The 10,116-nt window shown below is 32.7% G+C and overlaps 1 long non-coding RNA gene across 2 annotated transcripts; it reads left to right on the top strand.

Moving 5' to 3' along the window:
- Window positions 1-2,567: 2,567 nt before the first annotated feature.
- Window positions 2,568-9,433, top strand: LOC136071181 (uncharacterized). 2 transcript variants are annotated; one of them, XR_010632490.1, is made up of 4 exons: window positions 2,568-6,560; window positions 7,000-7,065; window positions 7,267-7,351; window positions 7,445-9,433. It is a non-coding gene; the product is annotated as an uncharacterized LOC136071181 (long non-coding RNA). The 2 variants fall into 2 exon arrangements; XR_010632489.1 differs by having other exon boundaries at window positions 7,000-7,351.
- Window positions 9,434-10,116: the final 683 nt, after the last annotated feature.

Below are 10,116 nucleotides of genomic sequence, written 5' to 3'. Positions count from 1 at the left end.
ATGCTATATGTTTAGGTTTGCGCTTCCTTACGTGCTCTGTATAGGTGAGTTGCTAGGGTGTCAAAGTTATATAGTTTTCTTTTGCATTGTTGGATCGTGCTGGGATATTGGGATTTTTTTATAATTCTGTTGCCCCAAATTGATGCTTTATACATATGTTATTCCGGAATGTCTACTTGGGTGACGGAGTTTGATGAGGAGCAATAAGCATGTCTTTTTTTTTTTTTTTTTTGAATTCTACTGAAATTCCTACTTTAGTTTAGGGTTTCTTTCAAGAAGTTGGGATGCTTTGTTTATTAGCTTTGTTTATTAGTAAGGTTTTATGAGGAATAATAGAGTAACAGTATTAGGATTTTATCTTACATTTGTTGGATTTTACTGAAGTATCCTAGTTCTTCAATTTGTTGTCCTACAACTATTGCAATTCTATGCGCATGTTAAATAAAGGAAAAAGGTTTTTCGGGGGAAATGCCTCCAACCCACTAGTGGCAAGGCGATGATGAATTTGCACCACTTTATGGGTTAGACAAGATTCTACCAAAATATCAATCAAAATATCAATCCTGATATGTTGGCTGGTTCCGAAATGTTTCTTTTTGTGGTTTAGGGTGTGTTTGGATATGACTTATTTTGTTGAAACTGAAAAATTATTGGTGAAATTATTATAGATAAAGGTAAAAGTTAGTTGAAATAATACAGTGGGGCCCATGAATAGTGCCAAAAAGTGTAGTGAGACTTATGAATAGTAGCAAAAATAAGCTGAATAGTAAAATAATTTTAATTTTTCATTTCAATCCAAACGCACACTTAGTATGGAGTTTGATTTGATGGAAGGTAATTCAATTTGAATTTGCTAACTGTGTAAATTTACACTGGCACTATTTAATTTGCATTTAGTTTTTAATTTTTTGTTCTTTATGTAGGATGAAGAAAAGGAGTGGATAGTGGTTGTCATGTGTGAAGAAAGATAAATAATAAAAGTATAGAATTGATATCTTAATGAAATATAGTGTAAAATAAATAATCTAACATGGGGTGTTTTGAAATTTATGTAAAATAGAAAAAGTAGGTTATTATGTTAAAATAGACAAAAATTCTTGCACGATTTGATGCAAATGCTATTATATTGTTGCTGATTGATTTCTTAGTCATTGAGAGTCAGCAGATATGTCAATGTCCAATGTAGATCATGGGTAGTATGAAGTTTGTTGCTATTTTGGACTCAAATTCACTAAAGATATGCTTCTTTATACGCTGCTGAGTGCCAACTTTGGTTTTTTGAGGACAATTTTTGATTGTATTAGTGTTGATATGCCTACAGGAGGGGAATTTGTGATTTGGACTTTGCAACAGAGTTCGGCTGTGTTGACTGCAACAATAAGAAAACTCCTCCCCGTCTCCTGATTTCACTTTTTACTTATGAATCTTTCAACACACTGTTCAATCTAACATGACTATTCCTTGTTCAAATTTTTTTATTGTGTGTATATTTTTGTGCTAGGCTGCTATTTAAGGCCTTTGTTGCAGCAAAGTTGGCTTCTCTAAATCGGTTTGATTATTTTCTATTGGAGAATAAGATTTTAAACTTTCCTTTTTTCTTTTTTGTCAAGTGGCTAGTGATTTTGAGTTAAAAAATTTTAAATTCACTTTGTCTATAATTCCCGTTGTCTTAGCATGTTTTTTTCTACTAATTTTTATGGAGTACGTTGCAGCAACTTGGTTTCTTACGATTTTCTGTTAAGTATTTTATATATGGTTCTTTAAAAAATATATTTTCCTTTGTTCAATTTATTTTATGGATTTTGGTGCTCGACAAGGTTTTTTTTTTTTTTTTTAATTATCTATGTTGTTGCAAAGTTGACTGTTCTAAATTGATTTGGTTCTAGGTGGTTGGTTATTGTGTGTTCTAGAATTTAAATTTTCACTTTGTAAATGAGAATTGGTGCTTGCATTGTGTGTATTTTAGGCTGCGTTGTCTAGCTAATAGTTTTCTCCTTATTTTAATTCTTTTCAATACCTGCGCTGTGTTTGCTCATCTTTCACTTCCTTTCGATGAGGATTATATGTTCCAGTTTCTCTTAGTGAGGGTTTGAAACTTTCATTCCAATTCTTTTCCCCTTGTCCCATTGTATCTTTTTTTAAGTTTTAGTTATTCTTTTTTAGCAAGTTGATATCTACTTGGAATGCGGTAATCCTCTTATTGGCGTGTGGTAGTTAGATTAACGGGGATTGTGATCTAAATATGGTTGCCAAGAGAAGAATAAGAAAACTCCGCGCATTGTTTTGACTTAAATTTTCTTAAAAGTTTGTGGAGAAATCTTGAATTTGAAACAATAAGAAAATTCCTGTCTTATTTTTTTGATTTAATTTTTCTTAGAAGTTTCTTTGAATATAATGTTCCTTGAAACATGATCCTATACAATTCCTTGTTTGATTTATTTTATAACAAAGTTTAGCTATAAAATTGGTTGTAGCTGTCTTTTTATTGGAGGTGAATTTTGACAAATCTATCATTGGATTATATTTTCTTTTTATATCCTCCATACTAGCAAAATTTCTAGAAAATGTCATCAATGTATTGTTTAAATTGTAAGTTTTTGTAGTCTAAAATTATGTATAAAATATGAGGTTATAGATTATATAGTAAATAATATTTGATTGATAGAAAATTTGATATGTGTATTAAGAACGTAAAAAAATACAATTCAATGGTAAGATTTTCAAAATATGTGGTAATGTTTATTTTATAAATTTTGGTTGAAGGCGTCTTTTGGATCAATTTGGTTCTTTCTATTGTTGTGCCATCACTTTTTGCTGGCTAGCTGGTAATTATGGGCTTAAGAATTTAAGATTCACTTTTAAGTTTAAGAAATTGGTGCTTGCTATGTCTATATTTCAGGCTCCACTTGTATGACAAAAATTGGTGCTTGCAATGTCTATATTTCAGGCTCCATTTGTATGGTTTTAACTTATTTGAGCACTAGTTAGCATGATTTTCCTGCTTCTTCTCTACTGCCACATATTGCACTTATCACAATGTTTATGAACTCAATCATTTATGTTTTTTGGAGCTTTGTCAATGTTGTGATTTATCGTCTTTGGACAGGCACGTAGGATACAAGTTGCTTGTTTTAAACATGGTTGCTCTAATTGCAGTGAAGTATGGGATTCCTCTCGTAGAGAAGAGTTCTTCTATTTGTTGTTTTGTAACTTTCAAGTGCATGTTAGGAATCTCACTGATGACATGTTGACAGGAGCTGAAGTTTTCTTTTGGGTGCTTGGCTGTGCAAGTAGGGGAGTTCTATTTGACGATAAGCTCTCTCTCTCTCCTCCCTGTTTTTGTTATATTCTATTGCAATCCTAACTTTATAGGGAGGATTGCTCCTTATTTTAGCTCTGTCCGTTACTTGCACTGTTTGCTCATCAAAGGCTTCATTTCCTAGAGGATTATGAATTTCAGTTTCTCTTAGTGAGGATTTGAAACTTTCATTCCAATTCTTTTCCCTTTTGTCCTGTTGTTATGTCGTAGTTTTAGTCAATCCGTGTTAGCTATATCAATTCTAGTTGGAATGTAATGCCTCTTGTGGGGCAGTTAAATTAACATGGATTATGATCTAAACATGGGTTCGAAGAGAATTATAAGACTGGTTTTGCTTTGTCCTGTCATGAGTGGCATTTGGCATGAGGTCTTTTTGGGAATTAAATTACTTCAACTTATATCTTTGGATTTGCAACATAATTTGTAATCATGGAATATGCCTGGTAATTCGCGAGTGAATAGATGCCATCGTTATCAAAGCATGACATATTTATAAATTTGTGAGGACAATGTTTGGTATTTTTGATCTTGATATGTCTAGAGGAGAAATTGTTGTTTTGGACCTTCTTGTACTTGAGAAATATATTTTGTGGATAACACTTGAATCTGCAACAATAAGAAGACTCTTATCTTATTTTGATTTATCTTTTTTTAATTGGTTTCTCTCAATATACTGTTTCTTCAAACATTTCTTATACAATTCTTTGTTTGATTTATTTTGTAATTTTTGGTTGATGTTGTTTTCTAGATGAATTTGGTTCTACTCTATTGGAGAGCAATCACTTGTTCTTTGTTGGCTGGGAATTATGGTTTGAAAAATTTAAAATCATATTGTATCTATATTTGAAGCTCCATCTGTGTGGTATTAGCTAATTCCAGCACTAGTAAGCATGTTTTTCTGCTCCCTCTCTCTACTGCTATCTTGTCACAGCACTTGTCACAACTTTTTAGAACATAAAATTTTATGCTTCTTGGTGCTGTCAGTGTTGTGATTTATCATCTTTGGGGAGTCGCATTAGTTAAGAATTGCATGCTTTAACCATGGTTACTCAAATTCCAGTAACATGTATGATTTCTCTTGTAGGGAAGAGTTCTTTTATTTGTTGTTTTTAAGTTTTGAGTGCATGTTATGAATCTCTATCCTGACTTTTCTTGTACAGGAGATCTTTACTTCATTGTTTTATTGATAGGATAACTAAGGCCAGGTGAAAAAGATTTGTTACTTTATTGTTCATGTATAACTTAGTTGGGGAAGAGTTTGCAACAACTAAAATTCTGATCAAATGTTAAAAACTTCGATATTGATGTTTTTACTGGAATGCAAATTTTTCTTTGTTGTAAAGCAGGGTTCAATACATTGGTCATTGCTTTGATTTTCTAGTGCCTCTTCCGTGATGTTGGTGATTGTTTCTATGAGGAATTGCAAAGAGTGACGGTAGAGATTTTATACTTCATTCTTCTTTCATCTTGTAGAGAAATATCCTAGTTCTTCTGCACGTTGTTTTGCAACTATTTCAATTATGAGCGCATGTTGAATATCTTATCCTGATATGTTTAGAGGAGCTAGGAAGTTTCTTATTGTTCATAGCGTCAAAGTTTGATTTGGAGATAATTTAATTTGAGTAGGGTAATAGATCTTACTGGAATGAGCTAGGCAATTTAAATATTGATTAACAAAGATCACATCTTGAATATGTTTGCCGAGGGAATATAATACTGTTTTGATTGGCATGAGGTGGGATTTCTGTGAATTACATATCTTTGGTTTTGCATCATAAATCGAAGTCTTAGATTGTTGCTGATTGATTTCCTAGTCATTGAAAGTGCGTAGATACTGTCAATGTCCAACCAAGTCCATTGTGAGTTTTAAGTATTTGCCAATGTTTGATTTGTGAGTTTGTGCCATGTTGACTGCAACAATAAGAAAACTCTTCCCTTCTCTTGATTTCTATATTTGATTATGAGTCATACAACAATAATCTAACGTGATACTATTCCTTGTTCAATTTATTTTGTTGATTTTGTTGCTCTGATGCCTTTAAAGGTCATTGTTGCAGCAAAATTGGCTTCTCTAATGGGTTTTTTTCTGTTCTATACAAGCACAAATATGTAATCTTTCCTTTCCTTTTTTGTTTGATGACTGGTAGTCAATAATCTAATGTGATACTATTCCTTGTTCAATTTCTTTTACAGATTTTGTTGGTTGGCTGCCTTTTAAGGTCTTTGTTGAAACAAAATTGGCTTCTCTAATCAGTTTGATTTTGTTCTATATGAGCACAAATATGTAACTTCCCATCCTTTTTTGTTGGATGATGGTATTTCTGAGTTCAAAAATTGGTGCTTTCATTGTGTGTATTTCCGGCTGGATTTGTGTGGTTTCAACTAATTCCAGCACTCTCAAAATCTTTCCTGGTTCTGTTTTTTCTACTACCATCGACTTGCACTTATACGAACTTTTAGACTCTAGTATTTATATTTTTCATTGGTGAATTTTGTAATTTGCTCTTCAACCTCTTTGATATTTGGTGCTCTAGTCAGCATAGTGATTTGTTGTCATTGTTAGTCATATAGGATATGATCTATATGCTTTAAACATGCCTGTTCTATTAAATACTAAAGTGTGACATGAATATGCGAAACATGCCTGTTCTAGTAAACTTCGCTCTTATTCTTTTGATTTAATTTTTCTTGGTAGTCTCTTTCATTATGCTGTTATTTCAAACATGATTCTATACAGTTCCTTGCTTGATTTACTTTATGGATTTTGGTTGAAGGTGTGTGCTGGATCTCTTCTATTTATCAAAATCACTTCATGTTGGTTGGTTGGTAATTATGGGTTTAAGAAATCAAAATTCACTTTTAAACTAAAAATTGTTCTTGCTCTGTCTATATTTCAGGCTGTATTTTTGTGGTTTTAACATATTCCAGAACTTGGCAGATTGTTTATCCTCCTTGCTCTCTTTACTGCCATCTATTGCACTTTATCTATTAATTTTGTTGGTGCTTTGTCAGTGTTCTGATGTCTCTTCTCTGGACAGCTGCATAAGATAAGAGTTCCATGTTTTAAACATGGTTGAGTTAATTCCTGGGAAGTATGCGTTCCTATTGTTGTGAATAGTTCTCTTATTTGTTTTTTTGCAACTTTGAGCGCATATTGAGTGTCTCACTAATAACATGTTGATAGGAGCTGAAATTTTCTTTTGGGTGCTTGGCTACGCATGTAGCGGACTTTTATTTGGTGGTATGCTCTCTTCCTTTGTATCTCTATCTCTTCTCTTCTCTCTCCCTCTCCTCCCTGTTTTTGTTATTTTTTACTACAATCTTAACTTTATAAGGACAATTTCTCCTTATTTTATTTCTTTCCTTTACTTGTGCTGTGTTTGCTCTTTGAAGGGTTCATTTCCTTGAGAATTATGAATTCCAGTTTCTCTTGGTATTTTAAAAATATATAAGGCTCATGAAAATTCCACTGCAATTCATACCCCTTTTTCCTGCTAATCTGTTAAGGTTTTGGTCATTTAATATGAGTCTTTACTGTTTGAAATTTGAGTGGGGTTGCTAAGAGAAGAATAAGAAAACTCCCCTCATTCTTTAGATATGATTTTTCTTATAAGTTTCTTACGATATGATGTTAGTTCAAATATGATCTTATTCAATTCCTTTATTGATTTATTTTATAGATTTTGGTTGAAGGCATGTGCGAGATCTCTTCTATTGGAGCACAATCACTTTATGTTGGGTGGCTGGTAATTATGGGTTTAAGAATTCAAAAGTCACTTTTAAAATAAAATTCATTGTTGTTATGTCTGTATTTTATGCTCTGTTCGTATTTTTTTAACATGTTCCAGCACTACTCAGCTGGTTTATACTGCTTACTCTGTCTACTGCAATGTATTACTCTGATAACAACTTTTAAAAGTTAATCTATCATTTTTTTTTTTTTGTAGCTTTGTCAGTGTTGTGATTTATGTTCTTTGGACAGTTGCATAAGATAAGAGTTGCATCTTTTAAACATGGTTGCGTTACTTCTAAGTAAGTATGGGTTCTTCTTGTTGTGAAGAGTTCTATTTTTTGTTTTGTAACTTTGAGTGCATGTTAAGAGTCTCACTAATGACATGTTGACAGGGGAGGGAATTTTCTTTTTGGAGCTTGCATGCACAAGTAGTGGACTTCTATTTTGTGATAAGCTCTCTGCTTTTGTCTCTCCCTTTTTTTGTTTTTTTCTACTGCAATCCTAACTTTCTACTACAATCCTAACCATTGGTGTATTTACGTTTCATTCGTTTTGATTTTGGTATTTGTGTTAGATTTTGTTTCCATTAGGGTATCGCGGTTGGAGTTAGTTCTATTTTGCGTATTTGTAGATTTGGGTTAATTGATTTAAGGGTTTTTTTTTTTTTTTGAAAATCCTTTTACAGCCCTTACCTATAAAAGAAAAAAAAAAAAAAATCCATTTATGGCCCTTATATTTTATTGGAATCCTTGAACCACATAGAAAAAAAAAAAAAAAAAAAAATCTACTTACCCAATTCAATAAGCTTGTGCTACTCCTGTGTATAGTCTCTTCTTTGTGGTTGTTTCTTTATCTTTAAGTTTAGTATGTTTAGTGTTTGTTTCGTGACTGCTTGCTGATTTAATTTCTGGGTTTGAATTTTTGAACAATTTCTCTTACGTGCCATTGTTTGATGTAAGTTGTAACTAATCAGCCAAAAAAATTTTCCCTTTCCCTTGTGTGTGTGTGTGTGTGTTTGTTTCTAAAAAATCTGCCAAAATTCAAATATAGGTCTACAGTGTGCCCATAATAAGGGCATTATAATGGCAAACAGGGAAAATATGGGTAATTGTTTTACAAATTAGATGGGTGATTGTCTATGATAGACATCTTGAAAACCACTGGGTTTGTATTGAAAATGAACTTGATGAATTGTAATAGGAGTTTATCCCAAAAATGTTTGTTAAAATGGGGGCCAGTAATGAACTGAATTGAGTGAGTTGATGTAATTAACTAATTATATATAAACTCATAATTTCTGTTTACATTGTTGGCTAAGGGTTTGTTTAGGATCTGCTTATTTTGCTGAAACTGAAAACTTTTTGCTAAAAGTGCTGTAGATAAAGGTAAAAGTTAGCTGAAATAGTACAATGAGACCCATGAATAGTATCAAAAAGTACAGTAAAACTTATGAATAGAAGCAAAAATAAGCTAAATTGTAAAATAAGTCGGCTTTTTAAGCGAGAGCCAAATGCACACTAAGTGATTTCTTTAAGAAAGTAACTTCCAAGCTTGGACTTAACAATATATTTAGGTGCTCTGAAAAGAGTGAAACGGAACATGGCGTATTTTCTCTTTGGTTTTTCAAGTTCTCTAAAACTTTCTCAATTCTAAAATAAACCTGATTTGTTAATATCAATGACCAAGCATTGGATCAGTGACATCGAAAAGTCGTTGTATGCTCAAGTGTATGATTACAAAGTTGTAGTTTCTGCAACTTGTTAAGGTATTCATTACACGTTTACAGCAAAAGCTGACTATTCATCAACCTTAAGCTAGCAGAGAAAATACCTGCAATCAGGGTTACAAATAGCAAGGTAGTGGACTGCTTTAATTGTTACAATGTCAGTCAGACTTTACAACCATTTGATATATTGATTTTATAAAATTTAGTGCATTAGAGGTCTAATGGAGCGTGAGTGTGTTTAAGTGAGGGAGAATAGGTTTACTTGATGTTAGAGAAAAATAAAAATAATAATAATAGTAGTGGCACTTGCTAGACTCTTGGCCTCCATGGGTGTTATGATCTATTTATGTTGATTGATATTTCTACTGGTATTTTTCCAATAGGTACACTCTAACTTAGAACCTCTTAATGAGTATTTGATTTATGAGAACCTGGGCTTTTAACTGTTACTAATTTATATATAAATATATATACATACATGAGCAAATTATAACTTACCAGTTTGTGGTTTGACTAAAATTTAAGTTGTCTACTTGTGGTTTAAAATTTGACACTTTATCCACTTGTGGTATGCTCTATTAGGGTTCTGTAATTCACCTCTTCCCTTCTCTATTATAAACATGAAACACATAAAAAACTAAGAAAACTAGATCAAAATGAGGCATTTGTAAAAATTTAAAACTTTGGCTCAAGAACTTCAATAGAACACAAAAGTCACTGAAACATGAACTTTACCATAAAATCTGCCACTTGGGCAACAGCAAAAAGGTAAAAGAAGTCACTAGTCTCTCTCCAATTCCCTCAAAGTCTCTCTCTCTCTCTCTCCCCCATCTTCCATCATCCAGAGTCCAACATCGATTATCAAGATATAATCACCAACTTGAGCCGCCATCGCACCACCAAACCCTTGGCTGAATTTTTTCCTCTATCTCACTTTCCGATCTGGCCTACCACGATTCAAACCCAGGGCTTTGATGTATTCACATATTCTTTTCTAATGGCTGACTTGGAGGTTGAATCATGGATTAAGGTATGGGTCTTGAACAAAATCCAAATTCAATTCGTTGAAAATTTCACTTTTTTTTCTTTCCAAAATGTAGATATGGATGTGTTGAATGTTTGATAGTGGGTTATTGATTGGTGATGGGTTTTCTAAATTAAGAATTTGGTTAGTGGAAGGTGTTGGATTAAGGTTGATCATGGTTTATTTTGTTGAGTGACGTGGTTGTCAGTTGTAGAGGTCAAGGTTGCCTCATGGTGACAGCAAGGTGGTTGTCTATAAGGCAGAGGGTTTGTTTGGGGTTAATGCTCACAGTACTGAGATTTTTTTGATGGATT

This window comes from Quercus suber, unplaced genomic scaffold (assembly GCF_002906115.3).
Source record: "Quercus suber isolate HL8 unplaced genomic scaffold, Cork oak 2.0 scaffold_292, whole genome shotgun sequence".
In the NCBI taxonomy this organism is placed as follows: Eukaryota; Viridiplantae; Streptophyta; class Magnoliopsida; order Fagales; family Fagaceae; genus Quercus; species Quercus suber.
The sequence above is the reverse complement of the archived record's forward strand: the minus strand, read 5'-3'. Positions and strand labels throughout refer to the sequence as shown.